The sequence below is a fragment of the Sorex fumeus genome, unplaced genomic scaffold (genome assembly GCF_029834395.1).
Source record: "Sorex fumeus unplaced genomic scaffold, SorFum_2.1 ptg000070l, whole genome shotgun sequence".
NCBI lineage: Eukaryota > Metazoa > Chordata > Mammalia > Eulipotyphla > Soricidae > Sorex > Sorex fumeus.
In genome coordinates this window covers 12,620,848-12,634,509 of record NW_026606127.1, presented here as the reverse complement: position 1 = coordinate 12,634,509, position 13,662 = coordinate 12,620,848, and the positions used below count along the sequence as shown (strand labels likewise).

The 13,662-nt window shown below is 38.5% G+C and overlaps 1 pseudogene; it reads right to left on the bottom strand.

The window, feature by feature from the left end:
- Window positions 1–4,636: 4,636 nt before the first annotated feature.
- Window positions 4,637–4,735, bottom strand: LOC130037188 (uncharacterized; annotated as a pseudogene).
- Between the last annotated feature and the right edge of the window lie 8,927 nt (window positions 4,736–13,662).

Here is a 13,662-nt window from a genome sequence, read left to right as displayed (position 1 = left end):
ATCATGAATGAAAAATTACAAGTTAGATGGATCATGGATTCTGATCCCAGTGGAAGGCTAGCTTTCGGGTGAACAATTTCTACTGATGGCCTGATGTAGATTCTGATCCTGGGATACGTAACAGAAAGGAGGTAGTGACAGGTATTCTCAGAAGTGAAGCCTCTGAGACAGAATTCGTTCATGCCAACTTATAGGTTATCAATGTTTGCTCATGGCTGCTACCATTATAACATGCCATTCAATGGTTTTGTGGTTTCAATTTACTGTGTCAATGTAAATTTCAAGTTTCTAAATGGAAGGTAAAAATCTGAGACACTCAAGATGATGAATTATGGGGATGCGGGGGGCGGAGCTTGATCTATAGTACAGCAGGTAGAGCATTTGCCTTGCACACGGCCTACCCAGGTTAGATTCCCAGCATCCTGTATGGTCCCCCCAAGCACCGTGAGGTGTAATTCCTGAGTGCAGAACCAGCAGTAACCCCTGTGCATCGGCAGGTGTGACCCAAAAACGCAAAAAAAAAAAAAGATGATGAATTACCTTTAGATATTTTGAAGTCAAATAGAAACAGCCAGAAAGTTCCCCAGAAAAGAGTTCACCTGGGTCGAAAACATCATCACCTCTAGCATGAGAGCATACAGAAAATAAGGTTTCCATTTTATGCCAAGTTAAAGCAAGCCAGACATGATCTTGGAAACTTTTTCCAAGGAAAACATGGCTATAGGAAGGATAAGGTGACAACAGAGTCTTAGAGGTCAAATATAGAAGAGAAGCGAGGGTCAAAATGCAGGAGGTACATTGGCGACCAGGAATATTTAGAAAAGCATTTTTTAAAAAAGAAAATGCAATGAGACATCAATTAAGAACTTATTAAATGTTAAAGAACAGGGATATAACTCAGTGAAAGAGCATTTGCCTTCCATTGTATGATGATCTGGGATTGATCCTTAGCATTGCAAACAGCATTATTTTTTAATTTTTAATTTCTTTCTTTCTTTCTTGCTTGCTTGCTTGCTTTTTTGTTTTTTGGGTCGCACCTGGCTATGTATAGGGGTATTTTTAATTTTTAAAAAAACTCATAAATTTACCTTTTTACCTGTCGTTTAAAAGGAAATCTAAATTATTTTAGAGTAAATATATGTGAAAAAGAATAAAATTCACAGGAACTATTTAGCGTTCTTAATGATACAGCAGTCAGAATTTTGAGGTTAATTGTATGGGTATTGCATAAATAATTTTTCCCCATTATGTGGGCTCTCTTTTTATCATGGTCACCATTTTTTCTGAGTTACAGAAACTTCTTAGTTTAATGTAGTCTCATTTGTTTATCTTCACTTCCCCTTCCTTGGTCATTGGTGTTTCATTCTAGAAGTTTCCCTTAGCTTTAATGTCATGCAGGGATCTTCCCACATTTTTCTCCATATATCTTAAGAATTCAGGTATGATATTGAGGTCTTTAATACATTTGATCTGACTTTGTGCCTGGCACTATAAAGAGGTTTGAGTTCATTTTTTTTGCATGTTGCTGTCCAATTTTCCCAGCACCAGTTGCTGAAGAGAGTTCCTAGCTCAACTTCATATTTCTTGAGCCTTTATGAAGGTAAGGTAAAATTAAAGGTCCTCCCATTCTTCGTCGATTTGCTCGAGCGGGCCCAGTAACGTCTCCATTGGAGACTTTGTTGTTACTGTATTTGGTATATGGAATACATCATGTGGAGCTTGCCAGACTGTGCCATGCGGTTGAGATACTCTCGGTAGCTTGCCAGGTTCTCCGAGAGGGGCAGAGGAATCGAACTTGGGTCAGCCATGTTGGCTGCAATTTGCTTGAGCGGGCCCAGTAACGTCTCTATCATAAGACTTGTTGTTACTGTGTTTGGTATATCGAATACATCTAATAGGCTGGAGCTATAGCACAGCGAGTAGGTCGTTTGCCTTGGACGCAGCCAACATGTCCAATGCGAGTTCGATTTCTCCGCCCCTCTTGGAGAGCCCGGCAGGCTTAGAGAGTATCTAGCCCTCACGGCAGAGCCTGGCATGCTACCTGTGATGTATTTGAGCCTTTTTGAAAGATTAAGTAATAATAATCTGAGGGCCAGCGTCAGGATATTTAACTATATTCCATTGATCTGAGGCCTGTCTTTATCTGAATATCATGGTATTTTGATTACTACAACTTTGTACTTGGGTTTGAAGTTGGGGAAGGTGTTCCCTTCTTCTTTTTACCAAAGATTGCTTTAGCTCTTCATGGGAGTTTATTGTTGTGTATGACTTTCAAGAGTGTTTAATCTATTTATTTGAAAAATGTTATGGGTATCCTTATAGAATGTGCATTAAATCTTTATAGAGCTTTGGGGTGTATTGCCATTTTGACAGTGTTAAACCTCTCAATCCATGAGCATGGGATGTGATTCCATTTCCTCATATACTCTCTTATTTCGTAAAGTAGAGCTTTGTAGGTTTTTTTTTTTTTGGTATAGATCCTTAACATTTTTAGTTGATTCAATGTACTCGATTTTCTGAGGTATTATTGTGAATGGGATTGTTTTTCTCTATCTCTTTTTTCTCTTTCATTATTAATATATGGGAAAGCCATGGCGTACCAGATATTGATTTTGTAATATGCTACTTTACTAAACAAATCTATTGTTCCCAGGAGCTTTTTTGTAGATTCTTTGGGATTTTCTAAGTATAGTAACATGTCATCTCCAAATAGTAAAAGCTTGAGTTCTTCCTTTTTTATCCTGATGTCCTTGATATCTTTTTTTTTTTTACCGAAATCATATGGCAAATACTTCAAGTACTATGTTGAATAGGAGTGGTGAGAGTGGGTCACTTGTTTTGTGCCTGATTGTATTTTGGAATTCTAGTTCATTGATTTCTGCTCCAAGCCTTCAGTTTTTCCCCGTTGAGAATAATGCTTATTGTGGGTTTGTGATAATTTGCTTTGACTATATTGAGGAAAGTACTTTCAACTCCCATTTTGTTGAGAGTTTTTCATCATGAATGGGTGCTGGATCTCATCAAATGATTTATCTACATATATTGATATGATTATATGACTTTTATCTTTATTTTATTGAGATGGTGTATTCTGTTGATTGACTAGAGAATGTTAAGCCATCCTTGCATCCCCAAAATAAACCTACTTGGTCATAGTGTGTGATCTTTTGTTGAGTTTCTGGATTCTCTTTGCTGGTATTTTCTTGAGAATTTGTGTATCTGTATTCATCAAGGAAATAAGTTTGTAATTTTCTTTTTTTGTGGTGTCTCTGTCTGATTTGAGTATTAGAGTGATCTTTGCCTCATAGAAACTATTTGGGAGTATTTATGATTCTTCAATTTCCTGGAAAATCTTGAAAAATGTTGGCAGTATTTCCTCTTTAAAGGTTTGAAATATTTCACTATTGAATCCATTCATCTGGGCCAGGGATTCTGTTTGGGGGGATACTTTTCATCATCATTTCAATTTCCTTGGAAGTGATAGGTTCAAGTATTCCAAATCTTCTTGGTTCAGCCTTGGGAGGTAATTGGAATCCAAAAATTTATCAATTTATATAAGATTCTCTCATTTCCTGCTGTAAAGATTCTCAATATAATCTCTGATGATCCTATGGATTTCTGTAGTTTCTATTAGGATATGCCCCTTTGCATTTCTGATTTGACTTATTAGAGTTCGTTCTCTTTGTTTCTTTGAGAAGCTTCTCATGGTATATTGATCTTATTTATTTTCTCAAAGAACCAGCTTTTGCTCTTATTGGTCTTTTGGATTGTATTTTGGGATTCTAGCTCATTGATATCTGGTACAAGTTTTATTATTTCCTTCTTCCAGCCTAGTTTGGACTACTTTTGTTGGTCATTTTCCAAAATCTTGAGCTCTAATTTATTCATGCAGGCCCTTTCTTTCTTCCTGATGAATTCTGGTAGAGCTATACTCTTTCCTCTTAACACTGCTTTTGCTGTGTCCCACAAGTTCTGGTAGCTCGTGTCCTCATTCTCATTTGTTTATGGAAATTTTTATTTCCTCTTTGATTTCTTCCCTAAGCCATCGGTTGTTCATTACTTCCCTTAAAGAAAATATTTCCTTGCTGAGCTTCAGTCTGTTTGATCTATCGAGAAGTGACAAAGAAGTGTTGAAATCTCCTACTAGTATTGTGTTGCTATCAATGTTTTTCTATAAGTCTATTAGAAGTTATTTTTAAGTATTTTGCTGGTCTGTCATTAGGAGCACCTACAGTGAGGAGGGTGAGTTCTTTCTGATGTACAGATCCCATGATCATGAAGAAATGACCTTCACTGTCTCTTATAACCTATAGCCTGAAGTCCATATGGCCTGATACTAGTAGGTCCACTCCAGCTTTGTGGAGGTGTTCTTTTCTTTCTTGAAGAATTGTTTTCCAGCCTTTGACTTTGAGCCCATGGTTGCTTTGATTGTTCAGAAGTGTTTCTTCAGGCAGCAGAATGTTGGGATCAGTTTTCTAATTCATCTTCCCTTTCTGTGCCTTTGAATTGGCACACATTTAGTCCACTGACATTGAGGAGATTGTTGTGATGGGGATTTGTGCTATCTTTATGTAGAATTTTTGTACTTGTGTGGATTTTCTTAGCTTAAAGTCGCCCTGTTAATTCTTCTTGAAACAAAAATATGGATCAATTTACAAGTTTGCATGTCATCTCTGTGCAAGGACCATGCTAATCTCTGTATCATTTCAATTTTAGTATATATGTTACAAAACATAGTATGAGTTAATTTTTCCATATTTTTCTCTTCTTATTACTTTGAGTGCTGTCCTTACTCACTCCTATGGCAGACAGTGATTCCAAATCAAGGAATGTATTTCAAAGCAGCTTGAATAGTTAGATTTAGAACTTTAATGTCCTAGAAAGAAAAATATGGTTTTTACCATATTATCTTTTACCATACCCAAGGCATCAGTTTTACAAAATAATTCTTTTGGAAGATGGTATATGAGTCTTCTTTAATGCCCTTCCCTGAAACCTTCATTAAAACCATTAAACTAGAGCCTTTTGCTGTTGTCACCTCAGTCCCGTGTACATCTCCAGGAAAAGGTGGATGGTGTTGTCTGCAATTTGACCACCTTGAATGTAAGTAGGATTTTTCTCCTGAAGGAAGAGGTGAGGAGAATATTGATGATTTCATTCCACCTTATTACAAGTACAACTTGAATGGAAGGTGAGACTCATGAGGCTCCTGTAAAGGACAGATTAAGGGGTCTCAGTGAAGTTTAATGGCCAACACACATTAACAACACAGATGACTCAAAGTAGCCTGTGTGCATCTTTGTGTATAGTGAGTTTCATATCTACTGAGAGTGATTCTCAGTCATGACACACAGGCAAAACAGCCCTGTATTTAAAAATCTAGTTCTCTAAGCAGAGTGGGGTCTCTGAGGTGATTGAAAAGTGTATAGTAATTTATTACTAAGCACATAAGTACTTTTCGATCTAAAATTAATTCCAAATATGTCTAAAACGACAAGCTCCTGACCCCGCACCTGGCTTTCCTTACCGGGGCCCCTTGGACGGGGAGGGGTGAATTTCCCTCACTGCCCTGAGTAGAACCCCGACAGCTGAAGACCTCTGCAACCAGCCATAGGTACGCTTAAGACCACTCTGCCCAATCTTGAAGGAGACTCATGCATGAAGGGAGTGGAAGCAGAACCTGTGTAAACACACAAAAAATAAAAGGCTGGCGGTCAGGCCGTTTCCCCACTCCATGGAGGTCGATGGCGATGGTCAGGAGATGGAAGGAAACGGGGGTCAGGCTGGTTGGTCGTGGAGCAGCAGGTTATTACACGGAAGAGATGTATGTCATAGAGGCCTCAGGAATTCTCAAGCACGTGCTGGCACTGAGATCCAGGAAGATCCCCTTATATAGATCATAGAACCTCTAAAAGGGGCATTACAGTGATGTCATCAAAAGGAGTTACAGAAAGAACATTGAGGCAGCAAACCATATATTGTTTCTTTACATCCACATTGTTTCCTTACATCAGCAGGCCAGTAGTAATACTGGCCTCAGGAAAGAAGATACAAAGCCAAACTGAAACCTTCCACAATCACTTTCACAAGCTGCAACCACCTTGATTTGCATCCCAAAGACCAGCCTGGGTAGAGCTGGGAATCTACATCCCAAAGATCAGTCCTGGCTAGCACCTGATATCTGCAGATCTAAGACCAGCTAGGTTTCTGAAAGAAAAGGAAAACTGTCTCAGTATACTGAAATCATTTACTGAAGGTTTAAGGGACAGGCCCAAAATGGACTACCACCAGAATTATTTTAGTTTAGCTTAATAGGAACCTGCATTGCAAAATAACTTGTTTTTCAAGAAACAGGTCTAGATAAGCTTTTTCAGATCTGCTTTATAGGAGCCTGCACTGCAAAATAACTGGTTTTTCTGCCCCTGAGCAAGGAATTCAGATACAGGTACTCGAAGGGTGGGGGTCAGACCAGATAACCGGATATCTCTCACAAGACCCATGTTGCAAGACCCAGGACTGCCTTAAAAACCTGTCAGTTCCTAGGCACCAACCCAAAATGCTGATCTTTAAACTATAGGCTAAGAAGTGATTTACCCTTAATTGGATTGGTTAAGAAAGCATATGTTGTTACAAATCTATTGGCTATGAAATGCGCAGGCTTTGCTGTAACGGCCAGTGAAGGCCTATATAAGATCCCCTTTGAAGAAGTTCGGGGTCTTGCCTCACCTAACTGACCTGCGTGTCTGTGTAGGCAGCTTGACCCTGGCTAGCCAGTCTTACAATAAACCTTGCTTGATGTTTGCAGTCTCTGGAGTCTCTTTGTCGTTAAAGGGAGATCACGATCTGCGCCCCAACAAAGGCAGTTTGAAGGGGAGAAAGCAGTTTCATCCAAGCTAGTCAGGACACACAGGAAAACAGCTTATAGGAGGTCTTTCTCCTCTCCTTGTCCAACCAACATATAAGCATATATAATATTAATCATTTTGTATGGACACAGTAAGAAATACTTTGAGCTTGTAGAATTGCTCTCCTAGGGTCATCTCGATCTCAGACTGCAGTGCTCAGGCAAGATATCTTTCCTATTCCTAGCAGAAGGGCCCTAGTGTTGTCGTTACTTTTGGATCATGACATCATTTGCCTATGATCAACCTCTTAACTTATAGTTAAGAATCGTGGCACCTTGGCCTGGCCCATCGCGATGCCAGGTTAGCACATAACTTACCGGCTTGCCCTGGTAACATCCAGGCCCACGTCGGGACCCTGCCCTTGGGGTGCTAGGAAGTGAGGGCAACTGAGGCTTAAGTTGAGAAGACAGAAGCCCAGGAGTGAATAATATTCAAAGCCAATCAATTCCTAAGTTACAAAGCATATGAATTAATTGTCTTCCTGTATCTATACAAAAGGACATTGCATTAAGGTAAACTGCTCAAAAGACATAAGGAGAGGAGGAAGGCAATAACTTACAGTACAGCTTCAGTGTCTAAGAAGGATGAGACCTTACAAATTGGTTGGGGCAGAGAGCATAGAAGTGGTTACAGACAGACAAAGTAATGGAAGTGACTCGGGAGCACTGTGATGGGTGCAATTGGATAAACCTAAGCCCCGTGTACTTCAACAGAACCCAGGTGTGCGGGACAGGGGGATGTGATCTCCAAGGCTGCTCAGATCAAGACTGGGCCCCCTCCATCCAGATCCCCCATCTTCTAGTAGCTAAGTGTTACAACCACGAACAGCCCCTGGAGCCATGTAATCCCATCAATGGCCAAGATCCAGAGATTGGATATTGTTGATAAGATAACAACTCTTATTGTCCAGTTCTCACTCTCAGGGAACTTGGTAGGCTTCTGTGAGTATCTTGCCCGCATGGCAGAGTCTGTGCTTCTGGTCACTGTTTCTTTTGAAGTACAGAAGCTACTTAATTTAAGATAGTCCCCTTTGTTTATCTCTGTTTCCAGTTGCTTTGCAAGTGGAGTGTTACCTTTGAAGATACCTTTAACTTCAATGTTGTGGAGGGATTTGCCCTTGTCTTCAATGTACCTGAGGGATTCTGGTCTGATTTTGAGGTCTTTGACCCATTTTTATCTGACTTTTGTGCATGGTGTTAGGTAGAGGTCTGAGTCATTTTTTTTTTTTTGCATGTAGCTGTCCAGTTTTTTTTTGCACCGTTTGTTAAAGAGGACTGTCTTGCTCCACTTCACATTTCTTGCTCCCTTATCAAAGATTAGATGATTATATATTTGTGGTTGTGTGTCAGTATATTCAATCCATTTCCAATGGTCTGCGGCTCTGCCTTTGTTCCAGTACCATGCTGTTCTCATTATTATCACTTCATAGTAGAGTTTGAGGTTGGGGAAGGTGATGCATCCATCGTTTTTTCCCCAAGAATTGCTTTAGCTATTAGTGGGTGTTTGTTGTTCCATTCGAATTTCAGGAGTGCTTGATCAAGTTCTTTGAAGAATGTCATGGGTATCTTTATAGGGATCACATTGAATTCGTACAATGCTTTGGGGAGTATTGCCATTTTGACAATATTAATTCACCCATTCCATAAGCAGGAGATATGTTTCCATTTCCTAGTGTCCTTTGTTATTTCCTGTTGTGTAGGTCCTTTACCTCCTTAGTTAAGCAGATTCCAAGGTTCTTGATTTTTCTGAGGCACGATTGTGAATGGAATTGCTTTTTCATGTCACTTTCTTCTCTCTCATAAGTTGCATATAAAAAAGCCATACACTTTTGGGTATTGGTTTTATAATCTGCAATTTTACTATGAAAGTCTATTGTTTCTAGAAGCTTTTTTGGTAGAGGTTCTAGTATTCTTTAAATAGAGTATGATATCTGCTGTGAATAGTGAGAGTTTATTGCTACCTTTCATACATAAAAACCCTTAATATCTTTTTCTTACCTTATTTCTATTGCAAGTACTTCCAGTACCACCTTGAACAGAAGTGCCAAAATGAACTTTTACGTAGCACTTTCTGTCTGTAAATTTATATGCTAAGAACAGTGGAATATACAGTGATATCTTAGTAATTTACAAGTAAATTATGAAGACAGATACTATAAAAATTTCTTTGTATAAATTTCCAAAATGTGTAGCTTTTATTAAACATATTAAGAATAAATCCTATATCTTGATTATACCCTGAATATTATTTCTTGTTAGAAGTTACCCTTCTAAAATGCAATAAAGTGACACATTTTAAAAATGTTGATTATTCGCTTATTAATTCAATGAATCTTTGTTAGTCTGGTGGTGCAATGCCTCCAGGAAGTCCACCTAGACTCTCAGGTGAGTGCATCAACAGTCTGATGGTGTCTTCATGCTTCCTGATAACCTCAAATTGCCACTGTGCCGCTGGCTGGATCCCAACACCTCAGGACTAAGTTTCCCGAGAAATTAAACTCCCTAAAGATATGTGGGAGCCATGTTCACAAACCACCCCTGGCTCAGCTATACAAGCTAATGGATTGGTCTCGTTTCAGAGACCCATAAACAAATCTTGAAAGAGATCAAAAGCCACAGTTAATCTTGGACCTGCAAAAGGATGAACACACTAGGGTAAATCGAGGGAGGCAGGTTAGTTGGGTGCCCACCCAACCAGAACCCAGTGCAGCCACTTGCTCCCACAATCGAAAATCGCCACCATGCCCTCATCTGGTTTCCAACTTCTCAGGATGGCTCTCACTGAAATATAACAGATGAAAATTCGGATATGCGGGTTTTGTGACTGAAATCTCCAGGCTTTCTCTGGGTCACAATGGGCATCCCATCCCCACTGCCCTGTACTTATGGAAGCCTCAGCAGTCATTTCCATACCTCAAAGCTACTCCAGCCGTAGCTTCCTGTAAAAAATACTAAATTCCTTGAGCAAACATGATGACCTCTTAGTACATGTACGAGACCCATGATGCACAAAATAAAAAGGAGACAGAGAGAAAGAATCAAAGATCCTGCCATAGAGACAGGCTGGCGTTGGGGGTAGGGTGTTGGGGGATGGCTTTAGGGAACCAGGAACATTGGTGGGAAATGTACACTAGTGGAGGGATGGATATTGGATCGTTATATGACTGGAAGCAAATTATGAATAGATTTGTAATGGTCTATCTCACAGATATTCAAAAAAACATTACAAATATATATCCTTAATTTGTAACTCAGACTACTGATAGAACATTAAAACCCAGCATAACTATTTTTGTGTTCTCTGTAGGAAAATAATGTTACTCCCCTGTGTGCCAATAGCTTGAAGAATGCTAAACCCAAAGATACATCAATGACTGTCTTTGGCATGAATATTGTAATTGCAGCTATGCTATGTTTTAGAATCAGTTCATGGACAAGAAATCAAGAGGAGCAAGTGGCAAAGAGCATCAGTGTTGAATAGATACATAATGTTTGAGGAGCTTGCAAGGGAGACGGAAAGATTTGGCATGAGAAGAGGGAAGAAACAGAAGAGTGAAGTACTAATAAGTATCATGAGAAAAATGCAAGGGAGGACATTTCCTGGCAAGTGTCACACTCTGTTGAGCTTTTGGTCAGGATAAGTATTAGAAAGTATCTTTCCCATTTAGTGGTAAAAAGGTAATTTTGATGGGTGCATTTAAAAATTACTTTAAAAATTAGAATCACCAAGAGATACACAGTTACAAAGATGCTCATAATTGAGTTTCAGTCATATAATGTTCTAGCACCCTTCCAGTATAATGGGGGCATGTTTGAAGGAATATCCCTGGTGGGAAGACTAGGGCATCTGAATCTTAACACATTTCACCAAATATATGATCTCTTCTCACATGATATATCCTTTCTCCCCTGCTTCTTTGATTTATGTTTTCATACAATATTTCCTTGTGAACCTCACCTCAAGTGAGGGTCCCTATTTAAGACAAGTACATGTTTCTGGGGCATTACATATTTTTCGGTTGCTGGGAGAGTCTCTATACCAATGCTCAGGAGGTGTGAGGGCTCCACAGACAATTCTCAGAAAACGTGGCCATGGTGCTTGGGGTCCTCCGAGGCTATACAGCCTTTGATACTCTGGCAATCAGGTGGTGCTGGGAGTCAAATTGAGTGCATGTGAGGCAAGTTCCATAAGCACTACACTATCTCCTGCGGCCCTGGGTATTAGATTGATGTCAGCATTCTGAGGTCCTCCCTTTTGTCAGAAAGCAGAAACTTGTGCAGGAGAAAGTGGAAGAGACCTTAGGGTTTAGCTAGGTTGACTGAGTAGATGGTGGTAGCATTAAGATTAGAACATAAAGTAAAAATAAAACCAGAGAAAGATCTAACAATAGTAAAGAGGGCTTTAGACGTTACTGGGCCTGCTCGAGCAAATCGATGATCAACGGGAGGGCCTTTTCCTTTACCAATCTCCAAAAAAGTTTCAAAATATAATTTTTGACAAAAAAATCATACAGAAGTCCAAATTTTTATTGTTCATGGGATAACTATATTAAAAAGAGAAAAGAACCACAATAAACATACAAGTAAAATGAAGGTACATTTCTTTGGAGTCTTTCAATTATGTATTTATATTAGTATATATACAAGTATAATCTTTAAAAAATAAATTTCAGTTACTATAACATTTTATTGAGTTTTTTATAATTGTAATGTTTTACTGTTAAGATGATATTGTTGTGAACATTTATATCTATTTGTATACTTTTCTGATTGTTAACTTAAGATCTGATATTAAAAGCTAACTTACTAGGGCTCGAGCCATAGCACAGCTGGTAGGATGTTTACCTTGCAAGCGGCCGACCTGGGTTCAATTCCCAGCATACCATATGTTTCCCTGAGCACCGCAAGGGGTAATTCCTGAGTGCAGAGCCAGGAGTAATCCCTGTGCATTGCGAGGTGTGACCCAAAAAGAAAAAAAAAGCTAACTTACTTATGACTGGGTATGTAGCTCAGGGCTAAAGCACTTGGCTTGCAAATATGAAATTTTGGGTTCTATCCCTCACACTATAGAAAAAAAACCAAAATCACTGACTATGGTTGAAAACATATCTCAGTGGTAAAATATTTGCCTCACATTTGTGAGGTTATGGGTTTGATACCTGAATTTCCATATACGCACACAAAAGCTAATTTACTTAAAGAATATTAAACTGCTTAAAACTAAGTATATATTGCCATACTATTATACAGATTTAATTATCAACAAAATAACTTGAAAAGGTCTATTTTTAGCATCTTTGCTAGGAAAAGATGTTACCTGATTTTTAAATGTTTGTAATTTGGGACACATTTTAATTTGTCATTTTAATTTGTGCTCTTTGTCTACTACTGAGCTTGAAAATTGCTCTTGTGTTTACAAGTTATTTACACTTCTTTGAATATAGATTATATGATCATAATTTATGCTTATTTTTTCTATACAAGTTTAATAGCTAAATACTGATTTATTTCACAGCACTAATTTATTAAAAACATTCATCTTTTACCTATTATATTAATTGACATTAGTTGTATGTTTTCCTTGTTTTTTGATCACTTAATTTACTTTTTATCTTTTCTTTCAGATTGTAAGATTTTCACAGAAATGAGCATATGTTTTTCTTTATCTTCTACAGTTTTAAACTGAGAACAACTGTTTGTTTTGTAAAATAGAGATACCTGTGCATTTAAAATTTCTTCTCATTATTTTTATATTTTAACACATCTCAATTCATCTACAACTTATCATAGTAAGTGTTGTCATATTGAAAGAAACCACCATTTTTTTCAATCATAGCACTGTAGCACTATCCTCCCGTGGTTCATCCATTTGCTCAAGCAGGCACCAGTAACATCTTACAACACATTGTGAGACTAGTTTTTACTGGTTTTGGCCTATCGAATACGTCATGGGTAGCTTGCCAGGTTTTTTCTATGAGGGCAAGATATTCTGGGTAGCTTGCCGGGAGAGGAATCGGAATCAGGGTTGGCCTTCTGCAAGGCAAATGCTGTACGCGCTGTGCTGTAAACGTTATATAAAATATACTAGTAATACCGAATGTTGTTTATTTAACAGTGCAATAAAATGATTATTTAGTAATTTTCCTGATTTGTTAATGAAATATGTAAGCTCTTGAGTATAATGGGAGTAGTTTTCTAACACAATAGTCTGAGGAACTTGAAACTGTTATAACTGTCTTGCAGGATTCCATCTCCCTAGCCTGCTTCATTCTACCCCTCTCTCTATCCAATCCGGTATTCTTCCTGGGAATCTGACCTCCTGATTGGCTAGGCTCTACCTTTAACTGCCTATTTTATGACATCATTCTCCCACCAAACCAACCACCAATTGGTCGAATGTTGGGGTTCCCATACGGTTGTTTGTAAACAAATTTGAATCATACTGGAAAGTGACCAGTGACAAATGACCAATCAACATTGACCAGTCATCTGTACTGGACACTTGTGGTCTTTAGCCGCTCCAGTATTCAGACTTACTCTCCTACCGTCTCCTCTTCTCGTCTACCTTTCATCGGTATTTCCTCTTCTCTGACCATGTCAGGTAAGGTATAATACTTTTCAAAGCTTTTAATTAGATTTATCATCACTAAACATAAAAGAAGTCTAGTAAAACCAGCACGTAGTAATGACAGAAAGTGTTCAAGTAGAATTTTATAAGTCTCATTTTAGCTTGACTTTGATATTTCCTGTGTGATTTT